The sequence below is a fragment of the Arvicola amphibius genome, chromosome 5 (assembly GCF_903992535.2).
Source record: "Arvicola amphibius chromosome 5, mArvAmp1.2, whole genome shotgun sequence".
NCBI classification, from domain to species: domain Eukaryota; kingdom Metazoa; phylum Chordata; class Mammalia; order Rodentia; family Cricetidae; genus Arvicola; species Arvicola amphibius.
Window position 1 is genome coordinate 152,523,410 of NC_052051.1, and position 12,530 is coordinate 152,535,939.

A 12,530-nucleotide genomic window follows, 5' to 3' on the forward strand; every position below is an offset into this window, starting at 1 on the left:
CCACCCCCGCAGAGGAACTATTAGCAGATGTTGGCTGCTGAGGAAAGGAGAATCACTTCTCTATGGGGATGTAGTTGCTGAGAGGTGGCCATGGTAACCTATCAGTGATAGTTCCTCACATCTGTACACCATCAGCACTAATTGGTCTCTATGCTACTAATAATAACAATTGAAAGGTAGAAGTTGCAAAATTAGGAGAGAGATTGCTTGGCAGGTACTTGAAAGAACTGGACAAGGTAGTGATGGGTGGATAAGACCAAATTACATGAAAAAAATGTATGACATTTTTCAAAAACTAAAAATATTTTTTCCTCTCATGGTTTATTTTTTTTATATTTAAAAATTTCCATCTTCTTCCCTCCTCCCCCCTCCCTCCCCTCCTCCTCCCCCTTCCCTCCCCTCCTTCTCCCCCTTTCCTCCACTCCCCTCCACCCATACCTCCCCTCCCTCCCTCTCAAAGCCAAGGAGCCATCAGGGTTCCCCACTCTATGCTAAGACCAAGGTCCTCCCAACTCCCCCCAGGTCCAGGAAGGTGATCGACCAAGCTGAGAAGGCTCCCACAGAGCCCGTCCATGCAGAGGAATCAGAGCCCAGAGCCATGAAAACAAAAGATGATAAAATGGGTAAAAAAAATTGAATGTGTGATGGCAAATTAAAAACATAAGTACAGTAAGTTGTTTTAATTCAATAACATAAAATTATTGCTAAAATTATGGGGAAAGAGACAACGTGTGTGAGAGAGGGAGTCAAGGGAGGGAAGGGAATAGTGGAGCAGTTTCTCGGCTCTCAAAAGCTGGAGATGACCAACTATGTCACCATTGGACTTGCTTTGGAAAAAGACCTAATACCCACCAAAATTATGTTAATTTTATTAGTGTGTCTTTCTGTGTGCACTGTGACTCTACCAACCCAAATTGTTATGTGAGCAAACTCATTCTCCCACCCTCCTGAGGCTCCCCAGGTATGACCCTTTGAGATAGTTAATACTCTACTTGCGGAGTTTAACATCATTGCACGGGGAGGGAGAAATTTTTTTCTTTGGACACTTCAAATCTCGTATCTATCACTTTACTAGAGGAATGTAGCTACAGATGTCAAATATTCAAATGGGCTCTTAGAGTCTTCAGAATCTACACCAGTAAGCAGCAGCTACCTGGCCCCAATGCTGATTCACCTACTAACACCAAGCTCACAGCTGCCAAACCTTAAAGGTATTCCCAAGTGACAAGGTTGGCTTCCAGCTACAGCGGGGGGTGATGCTACTATTTTTTGTGCACCTGACTGCCTCAAACAAGTCTCCCACCACCTGTACTTCTGGGCTTGTTGGCGTTAGGCCCTCCACCTCTCCACAGCTGCCTTCCAGGAATGGTTCTTACTGTAAGGCTGTGATTGATTAAATTCTGGTCCCCAAACTTGTGGTTATTCCATGTTTTCATATCCTTAGGGTAGCTTACAATAGACTGCCCCTCAAGATGACTCCGAGTCACAACCCTGTGAAGCACTCTAAGTCACATCAAAGGACAAGGTGACATCAATTGCAGGCCCATTGTCCAGAAGAACCACTGTCTCAAAGATCTGCTTGTGAGGGCTATGGGCTTGTCACACCATCAGGACTACCACCTGCCCTATCTTTTGAATGAGACTGCTCAGGAGCCATGTGGCTGAAGTCGTGTTGAACTTGGCCTCCTTTCTGTCTGTTGCCTGCCTTATACTCTGCATTTTTCTGCTGTTCTATGACTACCTTGGCAGATTCTGAGGCTCTCACCCTTTCCTCTTACGACACCATCTGGTCTTTCTTATAGTGCCTCGTCTTGCTTCACATAAAGTTTTTTAGATTCACTTAATTCTACATGTATGAGTGTTTTGCCTGCTTGTATGTGTATGTACTATGTACATGTCTGGCACCCACAAAAGAGGATGTCAGATCCCCTGGAACTGGAGTTATGGATGGTTGTGAATTACCATGTAGATGCTGGGAACTGAACCTGGGTCCCTTTGCAAGAGCAGCAAGTACACAGATGGGAGCCATCAAGATTGATTGTCATCTATGTCCTCAGTTCTGAAGTAGTATCATTCTGCTACATATGATTTTGCATGACTTCTTGTGGGACAAATGACCAATGAGCAAGAAATGAATGATGAGCAGGAAATGAGTGGATAACATTCAAAGTGCCTCTGTTCTGAAGGGCAATTGCTGCTTTTCCTGAAGGCACTGAAGTTGTATGGATCAGTGGGTGCTAACCTTATGCTGCACAGACTCCTACCAAGCCCTTCTCCCACCCAGTGAGACTGTGGTTGACTAAAGGTGGCAGATGAACTTAAGCACTTTCATGCATCGGAGTGACAATGACAAATAAATTTCATCATCCTCAATTCCATCTGAAACTAACAAATGCCAAAACTACGCATATGTACAAACTTTAACTAGAAAGCCTGCTATTCATTCTGTTCCTCCGTGTAACTACAAATATTTAATTATCTACAATCTTGAGCAGCATTTGGGATAGAAATATGGATGGCTGTGTAACGTAGTTCCAACAATCGTATCCAGAAATAAATATATGGGTGAGTTAAATCGATGTCTGTGCCTCCCCCCACATACACAAACACAGACACACAGACAGACATATGGTAAGATAAGCTCACTTATTTGGAGTTAAATATTTACATTACCTTAGACAACTTTATCTTCTTGCCACTTTTTTCCTCTCAAAGAGCCCTGAACTCATAACTGAAAGATCTAAATTTCTATCTTGACACATTTATATACTAAGACGTAAGGAGAATACCAAATAAACTGAAATTCCTCTCTCTTCCCCCACAAACAGATGAGCAAGAGAATATAAACAACAACAGAGGCCCAGAATCCAAAAGAAAAACAGTGATTGCTGTCATTCCCTTGGTTTTTGCATGCTAATTGTACTCTTTCCTATTTGGATAATTTGAGAACTCGGGTTTTGGGTAAACATTAGTACGTCTACGCTGAGGCTTGCTCACATCTCACAGTCTTCTGACTTTCATGGTCATTTTAAAGACATTTGTAGAGTTTGACAAAGCATGGATGACTCTTAATTAGAATAATGTGAACATTCAAACGGAGTCTGGCTTTCTAATAAATCTGAATCCGGGCTGAACCTGCTTGAGCATTTTCCAGATTTGCTGCAGAACACTGCCATCAAGTGTAGAGTTGCAGAGGCCGTTTGCAGGGATGGTTGCAACGTGCATGTGGTAACGTCGCAGCGTCTCTGTATACATTAACCCAAGTGTTTATACTTCTCACGTTTGCGACAGGTTTCAGCAGATAGCAAATGCCTTCTGGAAAAGGTTAAATAAAATCTTCTATTGCTGCTGCCCTTTATCCTTTATATTAAGTTTCAATGTACCATTTTTAGGGCAAAGTTTATGACTGGGGATCACCTGTTTATTCAGGATTTGAATCATAGGTTGGTAGGCGTGAACGGACGCATGCTGAGTTCCTGAGCACAATCACTTCTCCTGGCTCGATTTTCACAGCAAAGAAGCGTCTACTTTCTATTTTCAGCTAACTTTGAACTAATTTAAAATAAACCAACAGGCAAGCAAATAAGCCCTTCCTTTATCATTTTTAAGCACGCAATCTATATCACAAATGAACCCGCCTCATCATCCAGAAAGTACTGAGTAGATTGCCGGCACAAAGTCAACCATCAGAAACTGTGTATTGAGTGGCAGTAAAATTAAACACCAACTGCCATTGAAAATGTAACGAAGTCGCTTTCTAGAACAGAATCTTTCCCACAAGGAGCATTGCATTGCTCCCACTGAATGAAGCTTGCGTTGCAGCCAACAAAGAGCAATAACAAAAAAGTCATTGCTTTTCTTAAATACCATTTCCTTACCTACTATACTCTTTATTTCTAATTGTGCAGACAAAAGTGCACCAAAAATGGGCTCTTTTAACTCAAATTTCTTGACACAAAATTTAAGTGACTCTTTCTCATCTTTCATTCTCTACAGCATTGAGCTCTTCTCACATCTAATACGAATCCCATCCCCACTTTCATGAAGTTCGATGAATATATCTATAAAATTGTAAACTACTTAAGACAAAATTTGTAAATTTTAATTGATCAAAAATAATAATATGTTTCCATTTCCTTTTGTGGTCCAGATTTTTCAGGGTTTTTGTTTGTATTTGTTATTGAGGGAAGGTACTGTGGTTGGGCACTGGTGCCACGGCAGGAGTGTAGGGGGTGGAGGACTAGTTTATGGAATCAGTTCTCCCTTCTACTTTCGTGTGGGTTCTAAGAGACGAAACGTGGGTCACCAGGCTTCCACAGAAAGTGCATTTACCTTGCCAGCCCCAAATTTTTCAAATCTCAAAGTTTAAGCAAAGTTTTCAAAGTTTAAGCAAAATACCCCAGATTTACAGAGCTGTGGTCAGGGAGTGGCATGCAAAGGAGGAAGTAGCATGATTATATATGTGATCTTCTGAAACAAATTTACCACTTCCCAAAGTCTTTGGGATGCCAATAGACAAGACAGACATAAACAACTTTCTCTGGGTTTAGTTGAATGTTTTAGATAATTTTATTAAGGAGAAAACTAATGGAAAATTAGCCAAGAAAATAAGAGTAATTAGGATTCGCTACATGATATAATAACTCTGTAAAGCAAACATGTGAATGTCAAGCTCAGACAAAATAATGGGCATGTGGCAAATTGAAATATTAGCTAATATTTCTGCAGGGCAGTCTTATCTACTGATTGCATGTGCTCTGAAAGTTTCAAGTATACAAAGTTCATTTAAATTCCAGTCTAGTATTTAAGAATTTTGTGGGAAAAAAAAAAAACAGCTTGATAATCCGCTTAAGTGTGATTAGCATGGAGTCATAATGCTTAGCCCATTGCCAACTTGACATACATTTAACTTAAGAGTAAAAGAACATTCATTGCTTCAGGTGAGTTCAAATAATTTAAGCTTGTCTAGTACATGTAAGATGTTTGGAGAGCGGTTGTTTTTAACCTAAGTGTATCTGATTTTACTCCACCTGCCTTAAAGAGCCACATAATTGTATAGACAATCATAAAGTGACCATGTACAAGTGTTTGATTTATTACAGACAGCGGTGACAATTATTAAAGACTATTAACTAATGACGTAGGCACAGTCTTTTGTTGACTGGGCTTTCTGTCCCACCAAATCCCACAGCTGTTTAATCCCAAATAAATACACACAGAGGTCTACATTAATTATAAACTGATTGGCCTCTTAGCTCAGGCTTCTTATTAACTCTTACAACTTGTATTAGCTCATAATTCTTATTTGTGTTAGCCACGTGGCTTGGTACCTTTTTTGGCCAGTCACATCTTGCTTGTTCTATGGCTTCCTCTTCCCAGAATTCTCCTGTTCTCATTGCCCCGCCTCTACTTCCTACCTGGTTGCCCCACCTGTATTTCCTACCTGGTCACCCCACCTATACTTCCTGCCTGGCTACTGGCCAATCAGCATTTTATTAAAACAATACAAGTGACAGGATAAAAGACCATTGTCCCACAGCAGTCTTTTCTCACAGAAACCTCTTATTTTCTTCAATTGCTGTGAAATTTATACTCTAGAAACCCAAATGTTAAATGCTCTTAGAAATATGGCTCAGAAGCTCGTTTTATAACTTTTATTAATTTCATATGATCTTGATTATTTTGCTACTTCCTGTTTCTCCATTGCTTAAATTAATCATGTATGTGTGTGTTTTAATATGGACTACTAAATGTTCCTTGATTCACACATACTTAATCTACCTTGGTTATATTTCTCGGGCACTGGTGGCAAATAGGCCTCCTCAAAAGCTGTCTGTAGCCTTGGACACTCCAAATAAACCTGGTGTTTCCTCATGTGGCTGTCTTCTGCCCACCTGCCACCTTATGTTACTTGAGCCCTAACCAGTGTATTTACCTCCAGTTTCCCCAGTAACTCATTCTTACATCCAGCATCAACTAATATGAAATGGGGGTAGGGGGAGAAGATACCTTTATCTGCGCGTGACTTTATGTGTTTATTCATACCTGACTCTGCCCATTCCTAACAATCATTTCCTCTGTTGAACTCCATCAGCCATTCACTGGAGCTATAACAAATTCCCCATCTGTAACGAGTGACTTGTAATCCACAGCCTATGACCTCTATATAATAAGTTCCTGAAACACAGGTACTATATATCCAAATTCTTTCTATATTCCAGTCTGCTTGTGAGGGTGGTTATAAACAGGGGACTTGTTATGTGACTTTCCCTGCGAAGAAATGTGTCCTAATACTCTCGAGAAACAGCTGCCCACCCACCAGACACACTCAGTCTTTCATACTTGCGCTGCTTTATCTTTACACTGTCTGGGACCTGCTGCTCAGGACTTAGAGTCCCAGGAGCTCCTTAGCGCAGCCCCCAACTCGCTGCTCATCGTTCCCGCAGGAACTCCAGCTTCTACAAATACTGCCTCCTCTGCCTTCATGTAACTTGGACAGGACCTAGTATCATCTGCTTCCTCTTCTTTCATATTCTGCCAAGGGATTTAGTACCTTACAAACCAAATTTGCATGCCAGCTAGAGAGTCCATATTTACTAACCCCCACTACCTGGTAGAGATCACATCTTCCAAGCAGGGGGCGGGGGGGACAAAGTGATAGAACCCTTCGTCTGTCTCCAGGTCCCAGTGGAATCAATTTTTTCCTTGACATTCCTAAGAACATTATGACCAAAAAACTTGAGGAAAGGGTTTATTCCACTTATGCTTCCACATCACAGTTCATCATCACAGGAAGTCAGGACAGAAACACACAGGGCAGGGACCTGGAGGCCAGAGCTGATGCAGAGGCTATGGAGAAGTGCTGCTTAGTAACTTGCTCCTCGTGGCTTACTCAGCCTGCTTTCTTATAGAACCCAGGCCCACAAGTCCAGTGATAGCACCACCCACAGTAGGCCCTTCCCCATCAATCACTAGTTAAGAGAATGCCTTACAGGCTTGCCTAGAGCCTGGCCTTATGGAGGCATTTCTTCAATTGAAGTTCCCTCCTCTCAGATGACTTTAGCTCATATTGTTAACATAAAATTATCCAGAACAGATGGCAAATCAGAGTCTCTTTTACCCAGCAGTTATTTGCTGGTTTTATGAATCTAGAGAGGGACTTTCCAAATCTTTTCACTTTCAGGTGTAAGTCTTGTAAGTTTCATTTACTTTCTAGGCCTTGTGTGTTTCACTTACTTCCTGAGTCTTATGAACCTCCCTCCTGCCTCTAGATATGAATTTTTATATTTTAAGTAAATAGCTACACAACAGTACTTTTCTCTAAACAAGGCCTTAAGTTCTGCCTTAGCTAGGTTAGTCTGTGTTCATGGTATTATATTACTAGGTTAGTCTGTGTTCATGGTATTATATTACTAGGTTAGTCTGTGTTCATGGTATTGTATTACTAGGTTAGTCTATGTTCATGGTATTATATTACTAGGTTAGTCTGTGTTCATGGTATTATATTACTAGGTTAGTCTGTGTTCATGGTATTGTATTACTAGGTTAGTCTGTGTTCATGGTATTATATTACTAGGTTAGTCTGTGTTCATGGTATTATATTACTAGGTTAGTCTGTGTTCATGGTATTGTATTACTAGGTTAGTCTGTGTTCATGGTATTATATTACTAGGTTAGTCTGTGTTCATGGTATTATATTACTAGGTTAGTCTGTGTTCATGGTATTATATTACTAGGTTAGTCTGTGTTCATGGTATTATATTACTAGGTTAGTCTGTGTTCGTGGTATTATATTGCTTATTTCATAGTACTTACACCCCTCTTTTCCTTTCAAGCCCATGTAGTTCCCATAACATAATCTGAGTTAAAACTCAAATCACACAGTTGCAAATAGAACTATTAAAATTTAATTTTGATCAGATATATTGATCATCAGATTGTCCAAATCAGACAGCCTCATGGTTCATTTCATCGTTTTGACAACAAACTTTAAAATGGCCCACCTTGAGTGTTGACTCCCATGGAACTGAATGAACACAACTGAAGGATCTGACAATAGCATGAGCTCAGATTCTCTAATTGCTTATGTCATCTATGCTACTAAAACATATGGAATTAGAGACAATTCTATAGCTTTATGATATAGGCATGGGTGTAGGTGGAGTGAAATGCTATGTAAAATAATTTTAATTTCATTTACATTTTAAGCTTCTTCACAAATGTTACAATTATGATCCAATTGCTCTAACTATATGTGCATTGTGCACAAGCGTAAATTGAAGTTCAGAAAAGATAAGGGATAACCCTAAATCATGCAGCCAATTACATAAGTGTTTAAAACCAAATTCTTGACAAAATTATTCTGACTGTGACTATACCTCCAGCCACAGGCTATAGGAATGACAGTCTTGCTAAGGTATTAAGGTAGGTTTCTTCTCTTTTAAAACCTCATAGATGATTTAATTTTTGCTTTAATATTTCTGAATATGAAAAAATATATCTAAACTTGTTTTTTGTACCTGTTTTGTCTTTTTATCTTCCAATATGATTCCTAAAAACTTGATATCCTCCCAAAAGGTTTGGACTCAAAAGAGAGAGGTGAGGAGATCTATAAAATACTGTCTTCTGAACATGATACAGCTAATGCATAATATATCAACTCACAGCAACTATGGTTGTCTGCATAAGATTGGCACAAGATCAAGCCATTTGAAACTCTAGCACGGGTGGAGGAAGAGCTTTCCAGGCTTCACTCCTAGATGAGGAACTATGGGCGTTCATGACTGCTGAGGAAGGAAGCCACTTTTCTTTGAAGAGCTGGTCTATGGTAGGTTGCTCATACCACAGCAGATGGCCCACACCCATTTACACGTGCTCAGCATTAGTTGATCTCAGTGGGAAGAGAAACAGCAGGAGGAGAGGGAACAGAAGACGTAAGAGAAGAAAGAGGAGGTGCTGGAGGAAGTTTTCTGGAGTTATGAGTGACATTTCCATATCTCCTATGTCTGAAAAAGTATGTCTTTCCCATCCTGAGGCAACAGAGTATATCATCACCTGACTTCCCCACATGATAATACAAGTAAGCGTTTCAAATCACAGACACGTCTCTGGAAAGTGAGAGATACTTACTTTAAAATAACAATGATTTTTTTCTTATTCAAGATGATTGATGTAAATGAAAGCTTTCTGTCTGTTAGATATTGGTAAAATAAAATGACAGCTTGTCTGCAATAAGAGATTGTCTGTAGTAGGATGCTTAGAGGAATTGAAAGGTTGGCACTTCAATCATGAAATAAAAGATATCATTTATTTAGTTGATTTATGAAAGATATGTGTGAACCAGAAAATTCAGCTATAATATTTTTCTTTGCATTACGAGTTACCTAAGTTGGTTGCCAAAATAACCAAGGATCAGCTTTTGAAAATCTTGTGTGACATGTACGTCTGTAACCTTGGTTATTTCTATCTCAGTGAGTGCTTTGCCCAAGTAAATGAGAATTGTTTCTCCCCTCCTGGTCCTCAATCTAATTGCTAAGCCAGTGCTTGTAGATCTACATTTAGGGGTTGTCTCTGGAGCAACTTGTCCATATGCCTCTTAATGTTTCATCCTTTTTTTGTCTAAAGGCATGTATAGTGAAGATATAAGGGGTATATATGCTATGTGATGAAATTCAAAAATAAAATAAAACATGACTATGCTTCCCAAAAGAGCATGAACATATACTAAGTAATCAATCAACATCAAAACTATTGTAGAATCAGCACTCGGATTCCCCTTGATTTCCTTCCTGGATCCACACTGGCTTTTCCCAATACCCTTTCTTCTAGGAGCTGTGCTGGGGGAGCAGAGCTGTTGCTCTTGTAAATTATTTGCTTCCTGCACACAAGGTAAACCATCAATCCATGGAAGAGGGTGTTCTACCATCTTTATTGGAACCATTCAACTGGTTTCAGTGTTTCAAACTTGGCTTTGCATCTGCACTCTCTCCTAGTCTTTATCTTCATCCTTTCTTCTTTCCTGTACTAAAAATGAGTTTCTATTACTGTTTGTTCTAGAGTGGATGAGCTGATTTCTATATTAACCTTCTAATAATAAAAAATTTAAGATTAGTGAGTAATCTAGGCATCCACATGGAACATGATCTAGTTATAAATGTACTTCCAAAGAAGCTTGGTAAGTTAGTCAACAGTCAAGTAGGAAGTAGTTTTAAATTTACCTTTAATAGTCTAAGGGTAATCCAAAATATTCATTGTAAGTAAATTTAAGAAGATAAATGATATAAGAATCATAGTAGATGCAAGATGATCCTAAAAAGGAAGGCAAATATTAAATAAGTTAAAAAGAATATAAATTGAGAAGAGAAGCAGTTATAAATTTAGAAAATGGCCTATCATGTACTATATCAAAAGGTCATACCTCTTGGGTATAATTTTATCATAATTATACAATAATCATCATTAATGTATAACCATATTTATGCAAATAAAAGAGTTAAATAAATTACTTTCATAGAGTTCTGCTTATATTTCTGACTTTTTTTTTACTAAATCTGATTCTTTAACTATTTATGCACCTGTCAATACCTTTTTCTGTGATGATTGCTGAGAGCAGAGACTCAGTGTCTGTCCCTTACTTAGAAGTCTGAAAACCACCCTAAAGAAAAGTTGTGTTGTGCTTTCTGAATTGCAAAGGACTCTTCTCATCTTTCACCTAAACTTTAGCTCTACTCTTCCTTCTCTAGAGCTCCTGTAACATACAATGTAGAAGGCCACCCTAAAAATGGAGGGCAGCTTTGAAAGTGACTATTTTTTCTAATAGGTCACTGAGGGACACCAATGATGATCTACCATTTGCAAACATTCTGTTTTCCTTGAAAGCCATATGCACATAAAAAATGGAATATTTGGTTTAGTCTCTGCTTGTATTCTTTATTGAAAAACAAAGCAATCCTGGTTTATGTTGTGATGCAAAGGAGCAATACATTTCAGCGAGTTATGGAGCTTTTTTATTTGATATCAATCTATCAAGCTAATCGATGAGCTATATAGTCATTGCAAGTGGAAAATAAACCAAATATGAGACAGGTCATGTACAAGAGTGTAAATGTATTGAAAGCCAAGCCTTGTCTGTTCTTCATCCTCATGGAGTAAGAATCACAGGCGGCAGGCAGCCTGCACAGATGTCCTGAATAGTGTCTCTCTTTCCAGCCTTGCCTATTCTTCATTCATATGGAATAGGATGAAGGGCAGAAGTGTGGACAAATGTCCTAAGGAGTGCCTCTTCCCTTCAGGAATGCTGGCTCCCAGACAGCGTTTACTCTACATAGCAGTGTAACAGGTTAAGATAAAGGTGGCCTGAGCATATTTTACTGCTGAGAGAATGGAAGAAGCACATTTTATATCCTATTGATTTTCAATGAAAATAACATAATCATGAGAAGATAACATCTTTCTATTAACTCGTGTATAATAGAAATATTAACTTATGGTCTTATAACTTCTTAAGAGTTGTCATGGTGATAAAAGTCTTTAGAAAGGTTGTTATTATATTATCATATGAATTTTCCATCACAGAGTCTGATTGTGCAGTGCACATAATACATATGACTCATACATCTCATGTATCTGTCAGCATGTGCCTTCATTCAAAAGTGGGACTAATATTTTTCCATTATACGCCGAAAGACTTCGAATGAAATGAATATTTGTTTAAGTTGTACTGGTGATAAAGTACTGCACAAAACTATGGAAAGTACATAGTAGTTTTACTAAAGCTTAGACTACATTTTCAGGTCCCTGGAGTACAACAACCGTAAAATAAAACACGGAATTCCTATTTTAAAATTCAGAAATAGAAGTTATTCCAAGTATGAAATTATTCAATATTTCTATTTTTCCAAAATTGCCAAGAGCTCATCCATAAGAAAGAAAAGGATCAATTATCTTAATTGTCATAAAACTGATGCCAGATTCAATTACATCACTTCTACTGGTCCACAAGGTTATTGGCCATCTGGAAAGGAAAGATAAAATCCAAATGACAGAGACCATGCCACACTCAGGACTCAGAATGACCCATTGTTCCTATTATTTGTGCAACAAGAGATAAGCTGTCTTTTTTCTCATCCAGTTTGAATATTTTAATCTCGTTGCTTAATCAAACTTCCGTGTTTCTGTCTAATCATCTACTAGCCATATGTTTATTACATTTATGTCCAAAACTATCTACACATAATATGTATAAAAGAGACACCTATTATGGGTTGGATCCTTCTTAGATTTGGTGTTAAGCATTACAAATGATAAAATGTTCTTTTTATTTCCTGTTATGTTTTTTATTAGAATAACAAAGTAATAGACTTCATTATAGCATTATAATACATAGTTTGTTTGTGTTGGTCCCTCTTCCCTGCTCCTCTAATAAATTCTTTCTTTAAAAGAATAAGGGAGTATTGTTCCCAACTCCTAGCCACCCATAGTCAGGTGGTTATGATCTGAGTCAAAGCAGAATGGAGGTCTCCTGGCATGTT